Consider the following 24,413-nt stretch of genomic DNA (forward strand, 5'->3'; position numbering starts at 1 on the left):
CTATCGTAAGAGCATAGTCTAACACACTTCGTAGAATGAGGCATATCTGGCTATGGCAGGCTCGTCTTCAATAAACATGGCGACAAGGATACGTTTTTCCGCCATTATTTTACAACACTGACGTCAATTAATTCATATCAATTAAGTGATATATTAAATTGTATTTACGTTGGAATTTTATTGGAGGATTCGGCGTTGTGCAATTTAAATATTGTTTTTAATTATTGCCTGAGGAAAATTGTATTTTATTACTGGCGCTTTATTAAATAAACAATATTATATAGGTATTTTTGAAAGCTCGAAATTCATCATACATTAATTTATTTTATTTTATTTTTATTTATATACAATTAAATTATTAAATATCTCGTGTCTCAAATGGTGAAGGAAAAACACCGTGAGGAAACCTTAATTATCTACGTGTGTGAAGTCTGCCAATCCGCATTGGATCAGCGTGGTGCACTTTTGACCTATCCCCTCTCATTCTGCTCGAGACTTGAAAATGGGTTGCTAATGACGATTTGTTGTTGGCTGTATAAAGATCTGAATCTCGCAACTTGCTCAAACGATTTACTTGAAATTTATTTATTTTTATTTATTTAATACATTTTATTTGTACACCACAAAAATAAAAGAAAACAAGCAAAACAGAAACACAAGAAAAAGTAGAATACAAAAGGCGGCCTTATCGCTTAGTAGCGTTCTCTTCCAGGCAACCTTAGGCTTAGGAACTTATTAGGACAACTGTAGGTGGTGTGTACGTAATAATATTGTACATATACATACATACAAATAACTACACACTAATACATAAACCATAATACACAAATTATATAATAATTATAAATATCATAAAATAAACTAATATATAAATATATCATTATGTCGTATGATAAATATTCTAATAAAATAAAATATGTAACAAGTGACTAAGATAATATGTCTTAACGGATTTTTTAAACATACCAAGGGATTTGGATTTCCGAATGTCGACTGGGAGTGCATTCCATAGCTTAACAGCACGAACAACAAATGAACACTTATAAAATTTACTCCTATGGAAAGGCATACACAGAGTAAGAGCACGACATGTTCTTAGCTCTGTTTGCACTCCCAGAAATGTGAAATTCTCCTTAAGATAAGGAGGATATTTTGGATTGAAGAGCACACAGTACAGAAGAGAAAGTACATGCAGATCCCGGCGACGGCGAATAGGAAGCCACTTGAGTTTCTGACGAAATTCAGATATATGGTCATATTTGCGAAGGCTAAATATAAACCGAATTGCAACATTTTGAAGTCGCTCAAGTTTATTAAGATAGTCCTCAGTCAAACTGGGATAGCTTGCGTCCGCATAATCGAGAACAGAGAGTAGGAGAGAATTTGCTAACATAACTTTGGTAGGAATTGGAAGAAGAGAACGTAGGCGTCGTAACGAACTCAACGTCGCAAACGTCCTCCTACTCAACTCCTTGATATGCATGCACCACGATAATTCCTTGTCCATAACAACTCCAAGGTTTTTAACCGAATCACAATACGGTATCATGACACCGTTGTAAATAATAGGTGGTACGTCGCCCCAAACAACTCTTGAGATTAGACTAGGACTGCCAATAATAATTGTTTTTGATTTAATAGGGTTAACCTTAAGCCCATACTGTTTGCTCCATACTGAAATTGCATTTAGATCTTTATTAATAGCAGACACAGCAGAGCCAAGGTTCTCAAGAGTTGACGAGCGATATATTTGCACATCATCTGCATACATATGGTAGAGAGAAGTGAAACATTGAGTGATAGAATTAATGAATATGGAAAAGAGTAAAGGAGATAACACGCCACCCTTAATTTACGCCGAAATTTAGTAGGTATACAAGGGGTTTTTGGGACATAAAATCGATCTAGCTAGATTCATTTTTAGAAAACGTACCAAATAACTATATTATGACCTAACAAATGAACTAACTAAAAATGACCATGTAGTTAGTCTGTACGCCGTAGAAGTAGGTGCAAGAGGATTACCAGCAAAATCTCTCTATAACTTGCTTAAAAACCTTGGCCTCTCTAGAAGTGCAGCTAGTTCTATATTAGAACGAGTATCCAAAGCTGCTCTAATAGGATCTTACCAAATTTGGCTAGGCAGGGAGATCAACACGAGCAGAGAACGGGGAGTGTTGATCGATCGTCAAGGAATTCCTTAACCCTACATTCTGTAGTCACAAGTTCAAGACTCTGCTCGGAGTTTTTATCTTTATCACGCGTTAGACACGGCACCCGCACGGTGAATCCATGGAATGCTAAGATATTCATCTCAATACCAGACGGGTGTTAACAAAAGAGGTGCACTTAGTAGATACAACAGGGTATCTACTAAGTGCACCTCTTTTGCTAACACAAATCCAAAATATAAAACAAAGACCTCTATCAGTTTTATTATAGTACAGAAATTTGCAAAAACAAAATTTTCCAATGCCCCAATCAACCCTCTAATCGCCACGATCCAAAAGTACAAAGTTTGACATTCATTGATCGAGCCGATTTGTTCCCGGCGAGGTTAATGGCGCACAATGTGTCCTTTAAAGCCTTTATCTACATCGTTAACCCGTTAATTTCCCCGCCCTCGAAAACCGTGCTGTAGTCAAGCGCAAACATTCTATTGAAAAATACGCATCACTTACCATACCAACCCGACTTTGCTGGTTTTTAGTTTCTATGAAACACTTTCTAGTTAGTAAATTTTAAAATAATCATTGGATTTCAAGCAGGCGTTATTTTTGCAATTGCACGTTGTAGAGTCAACACCTCCTGAGGATGCTCCGGTTTCGGGGTGAAACATACGTAGAGAGTATTTTGTCGGACCTGGGTGACGTTGTCGCATGGGTTCGTCGGCTTTTCGGATGATAGCAAAATAAATAAATGATTATAAAATCATCATAAGCAGCCAAGCCACTATAGAACAAGCAAGGCCTCAGTCTTTATCTATCTAAATAAGAGTGAAAGGTCACTCATCACAAGATTTACTACCTAATGAAAATCGCTTGACGTACAAAGATGAAAATTTGGCAGGGAGGTAGTTTCTAGTTGATAGACGTCGGCTTAGAACGGATTAAGGAGGTCTAAGGGCGGACATAGTCGTGAGCCTTCGCTAATATGATAGGTATACTTAAGTACATCTTAGACAAACCACGCTGCTCTAATGTGGGTTAAGGTGATAATTTCTTGATTGTATAACGATCAAAATCAAAAAATATTTTTTTTTTGAAGTAGTAATCAGGTATTTTTTCACTTTCAAGAGGGATGGCCTCTCCGAGACACGGGGGTGTAATACAAATCCAGGCTGCAAAATATAACTAAGGATTTCTTGGAAGAAAGAAAAGTTAGTATTTCTTACACCCTCATTCGCACGGGAGCTTTTTTAACGGACGTTAAATAAGCGTTCAAATACAACAAATGCATTCCTAAGTATATGTTCACACGATAGAGTGACTCTACGTAATATCTACTCTATTTAATGTTATACTGTTGAGCTCGAGTCTCATCTCAGAATGAGAGGGGTTAGGCAAATAGTCCACCACACTGGCCCAATGCAGATTGGCAGACTTCACAGACGCAGAGAATTAAGAAAATTCTCTGGATCGCAGGTTCATCATAATGCTTTTTCTTCACCGTTGAGACACGTGATATTTAATTTCTTAAAATGCACACAACTGAAAAGTTGGAGGCGCATGCCTCGGACCGGATTCTAACCCAAACACTGCGGAATCGGAGGCAGAAGTCTGGGCTATCACTGCTCTAAATACTCGTACATATTATATCTTCTATATGATTTTAGAAAAAAAAATGTTGTTTAATTTATCAATACAATATTCTGGAATGAAGAGGAGATTATTCATTGGCTGTTTTTTGATCAATTTATATATTCTAAAAGTAAGCCATTAATTCCAATGATAACGACACCCGAACCCCGTGATTTATGCAACGTTTAAAATTTTAACCATCGATTTAAGCCGTGACAGATTTATCGCCCACCGCCGGAGACACTACAATAATAAATCTTGATAGTGTTACACAAATACATAGTCCGGACGACAGTTACGTCAGGAATACGGAAAAATTGCTTTATTTATTTTTATTAGTTATCCTAGCTTACCATAGCGAGCCGTGATACTGATAGCCCAGTGGTCACCTCTGCCTCCGATTCCGAAGGGCGTGGGTTCGAATCCGGTCCGGGGCATGCACCTCCAACTTTTCAGTTGTGTGCATTTTAAGAAATTAAATGTCACGTGTCTCAAACGGTGAAGGAAAAATATCGTGAGGAAACCTGCATACCAGAGAATTTTCTCAATTCTCTGCGTGTGTGAAGTCTGCCAATCCACGTGGAGGACTACTGGCCTAACCCCTCTCATTGTGAGAGGAGACTCGAGCTCAGCAGTGAGCCGAATATGGGTTGATAATGATGAAAGGAGTGTGTTCAACAATATTATACGGAAATCTAACCAAAATCCACATGGATTTGAGTAGCTATTGAAGTTGTATTAGAAGGATTAGCGAGATAATTTTGTTATTGTAACTGGAGTCAGACATGATCCTGATATCAAAGGTGGTTGAGATAACATCCGACCTGTCGCGCCTCTATCAATTAAATTATTTCCCTCCGTATCCCTCCGGAGGGCGAGACCCTCAGGGCGTGGCGAGACGTGCTTACGAAAGTTTTCTTTTACTTTATACTATCTGACTCCAGCTTTTTTTATTCCCGTAAAAAATACTTTTGCTAACAAAAATTAAAAGAAAAACCGCTCTGAGTATACTTGTTAAGCCGATTTAAGATAAGGCTTATTTTATTTATCAAAGTTAAGCTTGATTTAACGGTAAAGAAGCCGTGAAATGCTTAGTTCTTATTTTTTTTTAACTACGGATTTTACATTAATACTAGCTGACGCCGCGCGGTTTCACCCGCGTGGTTCCCGTTCCCGTAGGAATACAGGGATAATATAAAACCTATAGCCTTCCTCGATAAGTGGGCTATCTAACACTGAAAGAATTTTTCAAATCGGACCGGTAGTTCCAGAGATTAGCGCGTTCAATCAAACAAACAAATTCTTCAGCTTTATAATATTAGTATAGGTTTACGGCGTCGATCGAGTTTTTGTTACACATTAAAACGAAACGTTTATCATTAGACCATCTAAACCAACTTATTATATATAATCGTATTACTCGTCATCAACCCATATTCGGCTCACTGCTGAGCTCGAGTCTCCTCTCAGAATGAGAGGGGTTAGGCCAATAGTCCACCACGCTGGCCCAATGCGGATTGGCAGACTTCACACACGCAGAGAATGAAGATAATTCTCTGGTATGCAGGTTTCCTCACGATGTTTTCCTTCACCGATTGAGACACGTGATATTTAATTTCTTAAAATGCACACAACTGAAAAGTTGGAGGTGCATGCCCCGGACAGAATTCGAACCCACACCCTCCGGAATCGGAGGCAGAGGTCATATCCACTGGGCTATCACTGCTCTCTAATCGTATTACTAAATTGCTCTAAACTGGGAATCGTACTCAGGACTTTACCATTGTAAATCGAGCCATCGAGGAAACTGTGGTTTATAGGCTAATTTTTAACATAATTAATATAATAATTTAGTACGATTGATCCATGCGTCAGGTGACCCAAGAGCTGGCGCTTATTTGGCCCAAAGAATAAGTCTTGCTATCCAGAGGGGTAACCTTGGGTATTGGGTACCTTGTCTATAGGTGAACAATTACATGGTGTGTATTTGTTATAATTATTTTATTTATTTAAAATTTATTATTTTTTTTTAATCTTAGTCTTAATTTATGTAAAAATTTTAATATACATAATCTAATTATTTATTTATTTATTTATTTATTTCCTTAGCATCCATGCATATAGTTTTTAATTTCATAATTAGAATATTATGACACGAGATTAGATAAAATATATTAAGTACATTTCATTGGACAAAATTAAAATTAAAATAAAATTAAAGTAGATATTTGAGTACCTGAGTGAATTATAGAATTAAATTATATTGTTCAAAATTTTAAATAATATAAATGTCAGGTATGGTAATGTCATAATAATTGATTAAATAAAGCTATGAAAAGTAAATAAACATATCCAAACAATTACAATAGTCAAAAATAATGAAATTAATAAGCAATTTCCAATTTTAAAATAAATTGTAATAATATTTTTAGTTATTTATAAGTCGATAGTTTAAAAATTTGTAGGCTGTCGTGCTGGATTAATATAGCCAGGTTTTAGATTGTAAAACCCCATCTATTTTATAAAAACAGGTTTTTATAAGCCATTTCCTATTTCCGCTTAAATGTCTTATCATTATTTTCCTTTGAGATATATTTCGGGATTTTATTATACATTTTTATCGATCGATATAATGGTCCACTGTTCGACATTTTAAGTCATATTCTACTCGTACGATAGATATAGATCCTTCTCCACAACGCGGGGTCGTACCCCTTCTCCCACGAGACTGAAAGCAAATTAGTTAAATTGATAAGGGAGAGACAGTTCGGCTGTTATCAACAACCTCTGATATTGGGATTAAGTTGGACCCTTTCAGAATATAATGGACATGCAAATTATGCGACAAAACTTCGTTATTTATAACGAAACTTTTCTTCAATTAACATTCAGGTGCAAATTCAGCCCATAATTAAAGGTTATCACAGGTTATGACACTTTTTTTAAATGGTCTTATATAGTTCATATTCGTTCTACTAGATTGAATTTTTATTTCTTTTATTTTTTGAGACGTGATTACATAAAAATTTTAGTACATCAAGTAACATTGTGACGTCACAAAATGGACGACAGCGTTTTTGACTTTTGGAAAATTTGAAAAAAATACATTTTTAAATTAAGTGTTATAAAATCATTACTTTTATTAATTAATATCGATTAAGTATAATATAAAAATAAAATTAATAACTTCCTTAAAAACCAAAAATTAAACTATCTGAATATAATATTTATATTTGGCGCTGTTATTAATTTATAATGTAAATTATCTCAGTTGAAAACAATATACTGCGTCCATACATTCAGCCCAGGTAGAGCGGTTTGTTCGTTCTACCATCAATAATTCAGAAATAAATTTCAACTCACTCCCGAATTTCACTCTACAGTGACGCTTGGGTGACTTTATAAAATGAACTATAGGTACGTACACATGAGAACTCGGACTGGTATTTTATTTTTGGGTGTTCCGCAAAAACGCGGTAGGGGTAACACTGCACGCTCCTTTTTCCATTATCGCTGCAGCCATTGGCGTGTGCACTAAATAAAGCCTTTTAGGCTTTATTGTGAACGATTTCCCGACCAAACGGAGCGCGTAACGCATATAAATGGAGGATTTTTTGGATTTTTGTAGGTACGAGTGTACGCAGTAGTAAATTTGTTTTATTATTTTTTTTTATAGCCGCCATTTATTTCTTGATTCACATTACCGTTTATTGTGTTTGTGATGCACCAAAAATGATATAAATATAATTGTTTCGATCATTTATGATGATTGCTTTTACGATTAGGGAATTTTATTGTATTCATATATACAAATTTACTATTAATAAAAAAATGAAAAAAATTGATGATTGAAAATTGAACAAAGGCTTTTATTTTTTAACTAGCGAATGCCCGCGACTTCGTCCACGCGGAATTGAGTTTTTCACATATCCCTCGGGAATCATGGATTTTTTGGGATAAAAGTGGCCTATGTGTATCCAAAGTCATATCTAATTTACATTTCAAATTTCAGCCAAATTGGTTCAGTAGTTAAATAGTAACGAACATCGAAACATCCATACAAACTTTCGCGTATAATATTAGTAGGATATAATATTTTTTATCTTACATTATGTGTAAATTACATTTTTATGTGTTAGAAACAACCTCTTTGGTAACCATGGCGTTATAGCTAACATAAGTAAACTAAATCATTCTAAACCCAAAAAGGTAGACGCCGAATGTTACCCGAGAAAACAAATGAATGGTGCAGGAAAATAGAATACGAAAAATGAAATCCGTACAAGGAAAATCTTTTAACACCGACCCTCGACCATAATAGCGTAGTCAAGAACTCAGTTTCTTGAGAACAATCGTTAGAACATGGATAGAATGGAAGGAAAATTATTATGGACGCGCGAATAAAATTCCGAGAAAGATTATTATAATTATGTTAAAATTTCGTGTCGATGTTATTTTTTTACTCCACTAAGAATAGCTTGCGGCTTTTTTTATTAAACTTTATATTTATAGGAACCTTCCTCTCTATATTTATGAATATTGCATTAAAATCGTAAAAGGTATGTAGTTTAAATTCAAGAATTTGATTTTAATGCGAAAGATCAAGTAAATAGTGAGTACTTACAGATATTATATCGCAATAAAATCAGTTTTTCACAAATCCAAAAAAAAATATATATATTACTCATATCGTATCATAATTATGTAATTCATCATTTTTAATTTCAGCTAAATCGGCTTAGTAGTTGCAGCAGCGTGAGGAACTAACAAATATACATGTGTGTGTAAATATACACTCCCACATATAATACAGAAACTTGATATTAGTGTTTAGATTGTATAAATGAGTCGCAAAGAGCTCTATATTACAAAATGCGACATTTCGATGAATGAAAACTCCCAGTCCCAATTCAGATTTGAATAAGTGATGGATCGCGACTATTTACATTGGAAAGCACTTCACTTTTTATTTTTGAAGTATTTTTCTCCCTTGGGTCCCGTTTACTTTACGTGTGACAGGTTCTTTGGACAATCAATCAAAGCCGTTCTATGTAAAAGTATAATTTTAGGGATCCGTACCTAAAAAACTTAAAAAAGAATCCTTACACGACGAGGGTATTAAGACGTTCGCTGTGGTACGAGGTCAATTGACCTCGTAAGACTAGTGTCTTCAAGAGTTACGAGGTCAATTGACCTCGTACCGCACCACATAAAGTTTTAGTATGAGGTCAAAAAACCTCGTAACGCAACAGAGGAAAGTACGAAAAATCAGTGCTACAGCGAACGTGTTATTCAGATCTTCCTTATTTTATAAAGGCCTAAGGACTGACTGTTAAGGTAAACTATGGCTTTCGGAGGTAGCAGGGTTCTTGTTTATACCAGCTATGTAAAAGCGTATTTTGTTATGAAATCTCTTGTGCAAATCGCTTAGTTTCGTTGCAACACTTCGTAAAACACAATCGTCGATAAATTAAAAAAAAACTTTTATGGCTCTAGCGAAGACTTCACATAAAACTAAGTTTTTAGTGACTGAGGTTGTGAAAAATCGACATCGATATCGCGCCGTCAAAAAAGTTACAAACGTCAAAAGGTCACGAAAATCAGTTTTTCGCAAATATTCCGCGACCTATTAATCTGTAAACCGTTAATTTTACAAAGAAACTGCAAAAGACATTATTTGTAGATAATTTTATAAGGAACAATTTTTATAATGACTTCTATTGACCTCCGAGCAATAGATCGCGAAATATTTGCAAAAAACTGATTTTCGTGACCTTTTGACCTTCAATTCAACAAAAAATCGATAAAATCGACAAAAATTCAGCTTAGAATTTTTTCCCCAGATTAAACCTAATATTACTGGACTATATGATTTCTCATGATGTCAGTAGAAAATAGAAAAAATCGCGTTTTATACTTGAACCACTAACATACCCTCGAAACCTGATGCCTCCCAAAGATACCATTTTCCATAAAACACTCCATATAAGCTTGCCTTGCTTACCCGTAAGTACATGAGTAGAAAAACTTTTATAAAATAAAAAATATATGCCCATCACACTCTCTTACTCCACTAGCATCCTTTAAGTTTTAAAAATGTTCCTCCAATTAAAGTAAATATTTACCAGAACATTATTTCCGGAGGCTATTAAAAAGATATTGGATTTTTCTCCGGATAAGCTGATAGCTATTTTAATTACAGCGGCTTTTAATATCGTTAAGGAATTTTAAAAGAAAAGAAAAGGATTAAATATTGGTAGAGAGTTAGCGTTTATTTTCTTAGCATTTGAATATTTTATGAAGCCACTTACCCGGAGTTAATAAATTTTCATTTAAAATTACTTGTGATCAATGATATCCTATACTAGAGATGGGGCACTAGCGCATCAAAACAGGCTAACAAATGTGGAAATTTGATTTAATTTAATTTAGTCGCTTATTAAAAATCGAACGTTATTTAAACCAATAATACCTAAATATCGTCTACAATGTCGAGTTGTGTGTTCAGGAAGTGTAAAAACTATATATACATAAATATATACCGGAATTAAAGACAAAATTGTGCATGTGTGCGCTCAGTTGTGTAGCTAAATTTGGATCGCTTTTTGCGGTGATTTTGCAGGGACGTAACCTATCTATAGTATAAAATTATCATTGCTTGTGATAATTCAATATTATGATATTATTTTAGGGCTGGTCAAAAAAAGACTCGGAAAAAGTTACATGATCTCGTAGACGTAAAGTGATACTAAATGACAACGCAGAAGCTTCCCTTCCAGCATTTTACTTTTTACAGTCTGTTTAATACATCTCTACGCAATTAAAAATAGGTACTTATTAGTTGGAATATAAGTAGTATTTCATTAACGATGGAATGGTAAGAAGGCCACGTAAATTGTCACTAAACTTAAGTCTATCAATTTAGAAACTATTATATATACTTATGTCCTACCAAATCTGAGAATCGAATTTAGGAACAGGTATAGGTTAGTGCATTATCTATGTTGAGTATCTATGAATATTTCTGTGACACCAGGACATGTTAAGGAGTTACTATCTTATCTAAGACTACTACTAATGGTTATAAATAGAGAGTGCCTTTCATTCATTCATTTTTATCATTACCTTGAGGAGGCTCTGCGTGAAATTGGTGCTTATCGGAGCATCCCTAGTTTTGAGCCCTGTGTCGTACTTTGCGACCGCCTCCGTCAACCACGAGAGCTTGATGTCCAAGATCTTCCAAAAAGTACCCGCTTCTTTTAGCTTGGAGAGCTTGGTAACTAGGTTCTTCTTTAGTTAAGGAGTTTCCTTGCAGTAGTTGAGGAGTTACCTGTAGTAGTTGAGGACCTGCGCGAAGACGCCCGGGTGCCTGTCGAAGAAGTACTCGTTGAGCACGGGGTCGTAGTTGGCGAGCGCCTCCGTCAACCGCGAGAGTCTGGTGGCAGGGATCTTCTGTAGTTAAGGAGTTTCCTTGCAGTAGTTGAGGAGTTACCTGTAGTAGTTGAGGACCTGCGCGAAGACGCCCGGGTGCCTGTCGAAGAAGTACTCGTTGAGCACGGGGTCGTAGTTGGCGAGCGCCTCCGTCAACCGCGAGAGTCTGGTGGCAGGGATCTTCTTCAGCGTGGCCTTGTACGTCTCGTGTCGGATGCCGCCCACATTCAGAACCACGCGGTTCTCCGCGTCCATGTTGAGGAGATTCATCTCTGATGGCAAGAAGGTTGGACTTAGAAAGAAGGTAACAATAGAATCATCTACGAGTATATTTATAAGTGTTGCCTAATAAATTTCACCATGTATCACCATGGCTGTACCAACGCTAAACAAAAACAGCAGTAGCGGAAAACTAGGACAATTACCTAGGGTATATAATCTAGAATTGCTTAGTGCTACATTATCCTCGTCGTCAGCCTAATTATATAGCCATACTGTCATGGGCTCCAAAAGGGGCCTTTTGAAGCTTAGACCCACCACGCTGCCCCAATGTGAGTTAGCGTGGTTAAGGATGATGGGTTTGTTACTCTGCAACATGATCTCTACTCGTTTCTCCAACTCGGAACTAAGATGAATTTCTTGAAAGAAAGAAAACTGAATATTTCATAGACTATTCAGATATTCAGTTTCGAAGCTGAATTGGCTATCATTGTGTCAGCCATTAACAATCAAGTATACTCACAAGCCTGCACCACTAATAGCTTGATGTCCCATAAAACTGATTGTTTGTTGGTCGCGATCGGCATGCTGTCATGCACATCGCGACCAACACACGATCAGCTTTACTCGTATCGGCTGACAAGACGTTAGCGCTGCAGGCATGTGCATTTAATTTATCGTCAGTGGCTAGCATTAGACCTACGAGGTACGTAGCGATGATTTATAGTTGGGTTTTTCAGTTAAATATCATACATAATACTAGCCGACATACCGTCGTTACGTACATCGTCGTACGTCGGTACATACCATAGTTAGAATTTCCGGAAGGATTAATTAAAATATAACCACAAATACACACACAAATTCTAGTGGTAAAAGAATAAAAATCGGTTTAGTACATCCAGAGATCGCCCCCTACCATACTACGAACTTTACCTCTTGATAATATTAGTACCTCTGGATAAGCAAGACTCTAGTAAGTAGTAAGTACGTAAACAAATATATTTTCCTAGTTAATTTATAAACTTACTTGAATCTCCCCAATCCAACTTGACAATAATATTGCTATGGTGACCGACTTTGTCCTCGACGCCACATCACCTCGATATAGTCGTCCTCTAGTCTGCTGAACCTTGGGTGCGATGGCATTGCTGATGGAGAATCGTTAGGCCTGCAACAGAAGAAACATTTCTTACTTCTGTCACTATTCTAGAACATGTTAAAGATGCAGATTTAGTTATTCCTTCACTTTTTTGCTACAGAACTAGCAAATTGCATACTTTTTTATTAATTGATTATGAAACGCGGCTAAAATTCACGTGATATTAGGTCGGAGTATGCCCGACTAATTTAAAACCCATACGAAGCCCTTAGTCATGAGCTGGTTCTTGCATCGCGGCACGATCTAAACTGCGAAGCGGGTGCGCGACGCGCAGCTGCTCGCATCGCGCGCTGGGAGAGGGGTTGAGTGGTGGGGAGTGAGTTAGCCTGGTTTCATAATCAATTAATATGAATAACATTTAACAGCCTATACAATTAAAATGACATATCACCTATATTTCAATATTTATATCATTTGTAGAAGCTGGCCTATTTCCAATTTTGATCTTTATTATCAACCCATCAAAATAAAAAACAAATCAATGGACAAAATGTCATCCACATACTATGATACAAATTATAAATGTCATCCGGTGCTTACGGTGGATATCATAGTATGTAGATGCACTTTGTGAAATTGAGTCGTTGTCCACTTCAATGGGTTGATAATAAAAACCAAAAATAGTAAATAGGCCAGCTGATAACTATTTTATTCAATTATGACTTAAGCTTCCACAAAAATTGATTTATAAGAAACGAATTCAACTTTAATGTGACATGAAAATATGAATCTTCAGTTATTTTTATATGAAGTCTAATCGGATTGCACTGCTCATTATTATTAACAGACGTCAAATCTATGGAAGTCACCATTCAATTTAAGCTGGGGCTGGGAAAAACACGGTCTTTTTATATTAATACAAGCGTTATAAATATAAATAGGACGCGAAACTTTGCGGGTACTTCTGCATTTACGGCGGCTGTGAATGAGAGTGGCACAGACTAAAGACTTTTTGTCGGACGACAATCTTGTCGGGTACTTCATCATAGTTATTAGCCTATTTTAAAAGACCCAATACAGAGTCATGCATCCATCTTTATACAGGGAGTTGTGGAGGTCCACCATGCTGCTCCCTTTATAGAAGGGGTGTGGAGTAAGGACCCACCAAGCTGCTCCGGGTTTAAGCGCTTGGTGGGTTAAGGGTGATAATAATTAATTAACCGCGACCGACTTAAAGTGTTCTCCAAGGCAAGTGTGTCATACAATCAATATCCCAACACCGGGTTGTGAGCTTTTAATTAAATTAACAAAAAGCTCACAATCTCATAGCAGAAACTAAAACGGACCCCATGAGGTATGGAGCCATGAGGTAAGAGTATTCAATTCGTATGAAATACGAGTATTCAAGTGCAAATGTAATGGTTCGGTAACGATTAATGAATGTTTAGCTTAATTATGCGATTGCTTTGATCTATCGGCGGATTTTCGGCTAGATTTGGATTTCGAGCCATTAAGCAAATAGGTTAGCTGTTTAACTTTGCATATACGGTCAATTGTAAACGTGGCTTTGTACGATTAGCTACGCTGAATCAACCGAATTTATGGCATTAAAACTAGATTTAGGCCCTTATTCGCTCGTCCAAATATAACAAATGCATACCCAAGTAGGTATATGTCCGTTGGAAATTGATCTATCTTCATTTAACTTCATACTATATTTGAAAGCTGTTAACGACTGTTAAAAACTTTTGTACGAATTAGGGGTTAGAGTCTGCTATCCGAAAAATACATATAAACCCAGAAATCTATACCTCTATACTAATATAAAAAGCTGAAAAGTTTGTTAATTTGTTTAATTGAACGCGCTAATCTCAGGAACTATTGGTCCGATTTGAAAAAATCTTTCAGTGTTAGATAGCCCATTTATCGAGGCAGGCTATAGACTATATTTTATCCCCGTATTCCAACGGGAACGGGAACTACGCAGGTGAAACCTCGTGGCGTCAGCTACTATTAATATATTCTCGGAGAATCAGTATTGCCATACGAGGTGGCAATATTGCCAGCCTTCTGGGCACTTTACCAATTGAAATCGAAGTCTTTTATCCGGAGAAACATATTGTCATGTCTGAAGTCTGCAACTACTTAGTATAAAAAAAAAACCTTTTTAATATCGCAGTGTATGCTAAAATCCTGCAGAAAAAGCCGGCTCATGGCAGCACTCAGATGTGTGCTTATTAGAATTTGTATTGAAGGAAGCAACTTCGCTAACGATGTTGATCTTATGCTGGCGAAATGAGTTTCGTAATAGGGGATGAAGTACTCAGCTTTCAAAAATAAATTAGTTTCTCTTTAATTATGCGTTTATTTTGTGTTAATTTATTCATTTTATCGTCATTATAGACCTCTATTATTGACACAATACTTCCACCTTTTAGGACATCGAACTTGGACCCATCACGCTGCGTCAATGCGGCATGGCGGGCTTTTACGATCACTATCACATGTTACTAATTGGGACTGACGGCATGACGTGTGTAACACTGTATGCAGCCTATTTCCCCATAATCAATTTTTACTGAAAATTTCTTAGAAGAATAGTTGAGATTTTTAATTTCTTTTTTATAATATAAAACCTTAGTTTTTAGTTTTTACTGACCAAAGAAATACATTTTTTTATATATTTTATTTCACGTGGTAGTTCGTTTACTAAATCATATTATAAATGGTTCTTCTGTTTTTTGTTACTCTTGTCTTGCATTTAATCAATGTGTGTTTTAATTTTGGTCCAGGCTGGTGGGAGACTTCAGACGTGGTTAGTCACCATCCTACCGGCAAAGATGTACCGCCAAGCGATTTAGCATTCCGGTACGATGCCATGTAGAAAACAATGCAGATGTCATGTAAAATAATAAAAAAGGGAACGTTGTTTCTAATTCGGATCTTCCACTTTATGTGGGGTTCATAATATATCACGAGCAGTGGCGTACACTTCATAGATGCAAAATTGCAGTGCCTACCCTATGTACTCAATATAAACCTATGTTGGACCATAGAGTACATAGTTGGACAAGGAATTTTCTAATCTCTACTAATGTAGAGATTAGAAAATTCCTTGTCCAACTATAAGGTTTAAGGCTTTTAACTAGGGTATGCATTATTAAATGCATACCCTAGTTAAAAGCCTTAAACACGCCACTGATCATGAGGTCCCAGGTTTATGAAACAGAGAGCTTCTATTCCATGCTATTCACAATATTTATTATTTACTGTATAATTCTCAACTATTTCCACCGCAAAGTTTGTACAACGGTAAACATACTAGTATGTGAAGTTTACTTGTTTCAAGCAAATATTGATGTTGTTTGTTTACAAAATTAGTTGAGTTTTATTCATTTTAGTTTGTAACTTTATTATGCAAGAGCAGCTTTGGAATTTAAATAAAATTGAAGAATAATATTTTAAAAATAATGTTACAAATTATTTTGTTACGATTCTGTTGAAGTATGGGAATAAAATATAGCCCATAACACTCACAAAGAATGTGACTTTCCATTGGTAAAAGAATCTTCAAATTCGGTTCAGTAACCCAAGAGATATCGGTGAAGGAAAACATCGTGAGGAAACCTGCAAACCAGACAATTTTCTTAATTCTCTGCGTGTGTGAAGTCTACCAATCCGCATTGGGCCAGCGTAGTGGACTATTGGCCTAACCCCTCTCATTCTAAGAGGAGACTCGAGCTCAGCAGTAAGCCGAATATAGGTTGATAACGAACGAAACCCAGAGATACAACCACACAAACTTTACCTCTTTATGATGTTACAGATGATAGAATACATTTATTTTTCATTTATTTATTTGGTCCACTAGTGATTGTTACAGTATTTATATAATTACAATCTCAAAAATACAAATACAAGGCTCTGTACAATCAAATTAAAGTAGACCCTTTTTTGGCTTTTGGAGAGTTTTTGGCTGGTGGGAGGCTTCGGCCGTGGCTAGTTACCACCCTACCGGCAAAGACGTACCGCCAAGCGATTTAGCGTTTCAGTACGATGCCGTGTAGAAACCGAAAGGGGTGTGGATTTTCATCCTCCTCCTATCAAGTTAGCCCGCTTCCATCTTAGACTGCATCATCACTTACCATCAGGTGAGATTGTAGTCAAGGGCTAACTTGTAAAGAATAAAAAAAAAAAAAAAAATAAATAAAGACCCGGCATGCTTATTTCCGTAATATTAAAATCCGTTTAAAGATTACATAAAATTATTACATAATCTTACTTCCTACTAGACATGGACATTAGAATCATTTCATCATCATTATCAGCCGATGGAAGTCCACTGCTGGACACAGGCGTTTTGTAAGGAGTTCCAAACAGCACTTGAGCCGCCAACATCCAGAGACCCCATGCTAAACGCTTGATGTCATCGGTTCTCCTAGTGGAATATCATCTTACCTATACTAATATATATGGTGTCCCGTAATTAACCGTTCGCGTTTTATCCAATAATTACGGGACATCCTATATAAAGAAGTAAAGTTTGTGAGTTTCTGAGGTTATAGGTTGTAAATACTGAGTAATCTTTGAAATGCTGGTACAATGCCCTTCATATCTTTCAAAGACCTATCCAACGATACCCCACACTATAAAATAACCAAATAAAATAAATCAACTCCACTTTACATGTAAGGAAGGTACCCTAAAAAAATATATCCCCGTCTTCCTACGGGAACGGGAACCACGCGGGTAAAACCGCGCGGTGTCAGCAGGTGTTGCATATTTTGACACTCCTCGTGTATATTTTAAGCATATTTAATGCATATTTCAAGCTTTTTATGTCGCATATGGTTTCTAGTATCATAATAATTATGCGCACGACTTTTAGATATAAAAATAATGAATATTCTATTATCTCGTATAAAAAACAAGTACACAGTACAAAAGACCTGGACACGCGGGCTGTTCTTATTAAAAAAGAAATTTGTTCCAGTCACACTGCCAGAGAATTTACCTAGGCGGCAGATCCAATGGAAAATCAACCATACTCCATTGAATTATAGTTCAATTTTGAGCAGATATAGTGGGCGGTTGAAAATTTTTTTTTCGCCTTTGGGAGCGATATGAAATGTAGCCAGGGCGAACAAAGGACTGTGGGAAACTTCAACAGATATAAAATGTTAAAGGCTACAAGACAACTTGAAATTCAAAATGGACATCAGAAAAATGTTCACAATGTTCTAAATTAAAAAATCTGACATTTCGTAAAGGTATGACTTTGAAGCTCCACAGTTAAGTAGTCGGATTTACAAGGGTTGGGTTGGGAGAGCTTGGGTTCAATACCCACCTGCAAGTCTGTCGACCCCTTCCTTTTCTTTTAGATCTGTGCTGTGAATAATTTTAATTATCATTGTCATTCATCATCATTAACAATCCATTTTGTCTCAACCTGTGCTGAAATGGCGACCCCGCACCGGAAAGCGCAGAGTTGGTCGACCCCCTACTAGGTGGACTGAGGATATCAATCGGCTTGCAGGTAGCCACTGGATGCCGGCGGCTCAAGTCCATGCATGAGGCCTATGTCCAGCGGTGGACGTCTATCGGCTGATAATAATGATGATGATGATTCGGCTCACAGTTGAGAACAAGTCTTCTCTCAGAAAGTCAGAACGAGAGGGGTTAGGCTAATAGTCCACCTGGCCAAATGCTAAAGTGGTGGGTTTTGCAGACTTCAGAAACGTAGATAATTAAAAAAAAATTCACGTGTCCAGGTTTCCATGTAATTTCTTTCCTTCTACGTTTCACAAACGTGATGTTTATTTTTTTTAATGCTGAAAATTTTGAGGTGCATGCCCCGGACCGAATTCGAACCTACGTCCTCCGAATCAAAGGCATAGGTCATATCCACTGGCTTGTCACGGCTCTCATCATCAACATCACCAATCTAATATTAAAATCCCATTGTAGAGCATGGCCCAAGTTCTTACAGATACATTTACCATCTACATAAATCTACCACCTGTTTATATGTACCGCGTGTATCTGCAAATAAATACATCGATTGATTGATTGATTGATAGATTGATTGATGGATTGATTAATTGATTGATTGATAGAAGTGGTGGGTGCAAAAGTTGTAAGTGGTGTTTAAAGGCATGGAATTTAAGTATGTAAAAAATATTTATTTATTTTGCTTTTGCTATTCATTAAAGCTTTTGCATGATTTTAACTCGTATCCTGTTTTCTAACTAGTTCATAAAAGTTTTCTAAAGCCACTGTAAGCTCACTGAATAATTTAAAACAACAAAACAAAATTAAGCATGTTCAAAGTTCTCCAAGTAGTTTATGTATTAAAAGGTTGAAAATGTCAAAGAGTAAAGGAAGTCCGTTTATGAAAAGCTAAATTGAATTTAGTAAAGTCTAGAACTATCGGATATCTAAGTTCTTCAATTCACTCACAGACTGAGTTAGTTTGTTGAGCGGCTTCTTTGAAATGGAAATTAATAGGAAAATTATTCATAGACTTGTCAATAGAACTTCGATAGTTTCAAAACAAGTCGGGCTTACACCGACAGAACTGTTGGCTATAAAAAAGGCGTCCACATATTCGTATCGTACGCAACGCAATAAATGGATTTTAAAAAAGGTTGATTTGTGCGATCCGGATCAGTGGACGCACTTGTATGATTTTCTATATAAAGAATACTACGATCACTTTGATGCGATGTGGTCAATACGTACGATGCGGATATTATGTGGACGCCTACCAATTAACAGCAATGGACCTTAGAACTTAACCTAACCTAACCTCTGTGGAGATCAACTTGAGTCTTGACAATAATTATTATTAACATGCCCAAGTCTTTTTAAAAAATGAGTTTTGGTAAGTTACAGATGTTGGACTGCATTTTTAACCGATTTAAAAGGAGGAAATTCTTTATTCGATGTTTGTTTTCTTATAACTACGTCGTTTTGAGAATTTTTTGTACTTTGATAGCGCTTTTAGATTGGTCCCATTAACTATTTACGAAAATTGACTCAGTGATTCAGGTTTTAAGAACAAAATAACTGAAATAAGTGAACGACATTGCGTTTCCTCCCAATGAACTTAGCTTCCAGTTTCATCTCCCAATGAACCTAGTCCGGTTTCATCATCTGATGATAACAAAGCTGGAAGGTATGACAGGAAACTTCGTAACATTTTTTTTGGTTCTAGTTAGTACAGTTATTTTTTTTTAATATAATGGTTGATGGAACAAATGGTCCACCTAATCGTAGTAAATGATATTTTATTAACAGAGCAACATTTTGCAACGCACACGTTCTAAAGTCTACAATGTTGTCAGTCTGAGGCGCTAATAGTACAAGTTCTGAGCCGCATATGCCTGGAAAACAGTAGTAACCAAAATAAGTAGACCAGGCCTGAAGCCAAGTGGTACGTCGATTCTCTTTCTACGTTCGCAAACGCTTAGAAAATTCAAAAATGTATGGGAATGACATTTGCTTTCGACAGGTCACGTGATCAAGATGTCGATCGGATCTGTTATTCCCATACATTTTTCTGGTTTTCGAAACGTTAGCGTATGTAGAAAGAGAATCCACGTGCCACATGGCTACAGTCTCTGTTACCTACAACTCTAAAGTTCTACCAAAATTTCATTAAAATAACTAGTTTCATTAAAACTTTCAGTTGTGATGTTGCAAATCAGTGGTTTTACATCTCCCCGTCTCGGAGAGCACGTAAAGTCGTCGTTTCTGGTCAATCATTTTAATAGCCTATTTTAACGACCCACTATTGAGCAGTTGTCTTTCTCCAAATAGTATACGGATTATGCAGTTCAAACCCACTACGTTGCTCCAGTGAGGGTTGGTGGGTTACGGTGATAATGTTTGGGTGTAACACAAGCATTAATCAACTCTGGACTTACAATGAAATTTTTTCGGAACCAAGAAAACTTCAATATTTCCTATTCATTAAAAAAATCATCTGTTACGTTGTCTTAACAGTGACGCAAACAACGAATCGCAATATAGCGATCAGCGACTAAACGTCAACTTATCTGCATCGTAGGTACGTATCGGACACATTGCATCAAATAGTTTTTAGTATTCTTTGTGCAGAAAATCGTACAGGTGCATCCTGACTGATCCGCGCGCATCGAATGGATTTTATGTACTGTAAAATTAAAAATCTGTTTGATGCGATGCGTCCGACGTGTTCGATTTGGTTAATGGCAGGCGTTCACTGATCCGCATCGAACGGATTTTATCTACCGTAAAATTAAAAATCCATATGTTGCTATGCGTCCGATACATACGATGCCGATCTGTGGACGCCTGCCATAAGTGGATGCCCACCTTAACAGAGTTTTTAGCCACTTATACATACATATATATGAAGTATAGATAAGCCCTCCACTACACAATTTGTCATTCTCGTATCTCGCCAAGTGACGTCACACAAAACTAGTCGGCATTTGGAAAGGTATTTTTAGCGGGAAAGCCTCCGTTCCGTTTCACGCGCGTTCGACACGAGCGCCACAAAGATGGGAACTGTGAAGCTGTAGCGTTCCGTTTTACGTTCCGCTTTGATCAAAGTGCTCATGTTACTGTAACTTGCTACGTTTTTTAGATAATGGTTCATCCCGTTGGCTCTGTTCTGTTTTGATGGTCAGTGGTTTGCCTTTGTGTAACTGCGGGTTAATTTTTGTTGTTTTTAAAGACGTTAGCAAGTCTCATATCTTAACCATTTTTAGGATTCCGTACCCATTGGGTAAAATGGTTATAGTTTTTAATGGTTAACAAGAAAGAAAGAACCAAAATACATTTATTGAAATTTAAGTATTATAGTTAATCCTACACTAGATAGGACTGTAATATAATTTTCTATTTATTATTTAAACTATTTACATATAACTTTATACATACACATCACATTATATTATTTGGAACGCTCGTAACTTTAATTTTAAGTTTTCGACTATTACCACCATTAGATTAAATTAAACTATGACATTACCTGACTTTTCAAAGTGCTTGTAAACTAAGCCTAATTGAAATGTATGTTTTATAAAATTATATGTTTAAATTACTTTATATCACTTTTTATATCTGTAGTTTAATTAATAATTATTTATTATTATATTGTACTACATTTATTTACTGCTTATTATTTTAATTTATTCATATTTTATATAATCTGTGACGTCACACGTTTAGCTGAAATTCAGCGGCGTGTATTAAGCTTGTATGTAATACTAAGTAAGACTAGTAATTCACAAAACAATTAAAACATAGCAACATAGCAAATTGTAATCAGTGTTTTAATGACAATAGGTTGTCGAATTGTAGGAAACATTGTTTAGTGAATGTAAATGATTTTATTAGTATTTATATTTATAGTCTCAATCTAATGTAAACGATAGGGGGGATGTGGGAGGTCATTTAGTCCCCTTTCCCCCCTGGAGTTCACCAAAAACGGATTTTAAATGCTTACAGGTGAAATCGCGCGGATTTTTATTTCCTTCCGCGTACAATAATTTACGTCAGTCGTTACCGTAAATACGTAAAGCGACACGCGTAAAAGACGACTTTAAGTTACAGCTCTTTGTGAGAAAGCTCATGCGAGAAACGGAGTAGCAGAAAGTACTTAGTAGAAATTAAATTATTTATTCAAATGTTTTATATAATATTTTGTCTTTTATTAAATTATTACAGGCTCTGTTAGAAGTCTCAATACAATACATATACGGTAAACTGGCTGGATTGAAGTCCCCAAAGGACCGTAACTGCAGTACAACAATAAGTGGTCGTTACTTCTCTTAGTCTTCTTTGAGTGGCTCTCCGACTAGCGACAGAGAGAAGTTTACAAAGCGGACTGCCAACCCGCTTTGTAAACTTCTCTCTGTCTTATTTAGGCGAAATAGTAGAGCGCTCTCGATTCCGTTCCACTCTCTGATTTTCCTCAACCAGGACTTTTTCTGCGATCAACTCCTCTTCTACCGGAAACTTTTCCCATCTTGATGAGCTGTAGAAGATCGTATGTCTCGTGCCGTAGCACGTGCCCCAGATACGTAACATTATCTACTCATTTTGACCCAATTCTAGAAATAGGTTATTACATTTTATTTTTTGACCAAGCGGGCCGGTATCCTGCTCGAATAAAACTGTTTCATATTTATGTTCCCCCATAAAGGGGATGTTATCTTTTAAATACGCATTTAAACGGAAGCTCAAATGTCTCATAACGCTTAAAGAAGCTAAGGGCTCGTGAAGGCAATGATTTTAACATGAATAGCGACATATTTTTGTTGGCTGTACTATCTTACTCGCTGAGATAAGTAGGTATTTTAAATTTCGAATTGCTTGAAATGTCTTTGTGCTTTTGTGCTTTGTGCTTTTATCTTTTTTACCTGCTTTGTTGGTCCAGCTGTTAGCTTGTGTGTCTTTGGATAACGAAGTGCTGGGTCTGAGTCGTGGATTAATAAAATTGGGCAAGTGCGAGTCGGACTTCAATTTCTAGGGTTCTGTACTAACAGAACCTTCGGCGGGCGACTGACAGGTGGACATAAATGTTATACTATTCTGTGTTTAGGGTTCCGTACTCAAAACGGGACCCTATTACTAAGATTTCGCGGTCCGTCCGTCCGTTTGTTACCAGGATATTTCTCGTGAACCGTGATAGGTAGACGGTTGAATTTTTCACAGATGGTGTATTTCTGTTCCTGCTAACAACAAATACTAAAAAACAGAACAAGATGTGTATGAACATTAAAATGTAACAATACCTATCTGTATATGACCACATTCTGGTAATAAATGATTTATGATATATGATTATGATTATGATTATGACTAAAATTAAATTAAAGGGGGCTTCTATCTTCTTCTTTCTTCTGGGTCGTTTCCGCACTTGGCCATGTGATTGGCCGTTGTACCCGTCCTTTAGGAGGCTCTCATACTACAAATGTATTTTTTTGCTTTAATGGATAATGGTACGGAACCCTTCGTTTTTGTTTAATTCTAAATAGACTTGCGCTTGACTAAAATCATGCCTGGTGGAAAGCAATGATGAGGTCTAGTTTGTTTTTTAGAAAATGCCTATTTACTCTTGAAGGTGCACAAATTATAAGTGTTAGGAAACACAGAGCCTTCGTGCGCGAGTCTTCCATTTTGCCGTTTTTTTTATGCACAGAACCTTAAAAACTGTTTTTTTTTTCGTGTGGGACCACTACGGCGTCACTGGGGGGTCAGAAGCATCGCCTGATGAGACCCGAAGGCTGAAATAAAGATAGAGGACGGAATGACTCTTTAAGGGCGTCTTCTATGAGACTCGGACCTCGGCTTAGAGGACCATTTGGGAGGGTGTAACCGTGATCTCAGTGAATCAGTCCGGACGCCCCCAAGATCGTGAGTTAGAAAAACCCACGTCCGGGTGAAAATCTGCTACGATTACGTCACAGCTCTGTGTAGAGTGGTATACTTTCCTATATAGTGCAAGGTATTTGTGTTACGCGTCATTGTCGCATTCAACTATTGAGCGCGTAATACGTCTCACCTTGAACCAAACTATTGTTTCCACCGCGTTGCCATGGCAACCGCGACCCGGCCCCGCCTGACACTGATGTGCGTGTCACCTTTATATTGGCCCCTATTGGGTTTATTTTGGGGTGTATTGGGTTACAGAATATGGATTCAATTTATGTGTCAGTTAAACCTTAAAAGTTACATTGGGCGGCTGGACTTATTATTATAATAATTACACCATTGGATAGCTGTAGGATCTTTTTATAAGTAGGAAAACTCTTATAAGTCATATGCAGTGGAGAGAGAAGCGCTTCTAATTTGAAGTCATTTTGTCG

General features: G+C 36.7%; 1 protein-coding gene across 2 annotated transcripts in view; it reads right to left on the bottom strand.

Moving 5' to 3' along the window:
- The window catches only part of LOC112056272 (potassium voltage-gated channel protein Shaw), a 103,222-nt gene that overhangs the window by 27,395 nt on the left and 51,414 nt on the right, over positions 1–24,413 (bottom strand). For both annotated transcript variants that reach the window (XM_052887286.1, XM_052887284.1), the window contains exons 2-3: positions 12,481–12,621; positions 11,131–11,503 (exon numbers count right to left, since the gene is read on the bottom strand). The gene's annotated coding sequence lies outside the window, so the exon portion shown is untranslated. The remainder of the gene's footprint in view (positions 1–11,130; positions 11,504–12,480; positions 12,622–24,413) is intronic.

The sequence above is a fragment of the Bicyclus anynana genome, chromosome 19 (genome assembly GCF_947172395.1).
Source record: "Bicyclus anynana chromosome 19, ilBicAnyn1.1, whole genome shotgun sequence".
NCBI classification, from domain to species: Eukaryota; Metazoa; Arthropoda; class Insecta; order Lepidoptera; family Nymphalidae; genus Bicyclus; species Bicyclus anynana.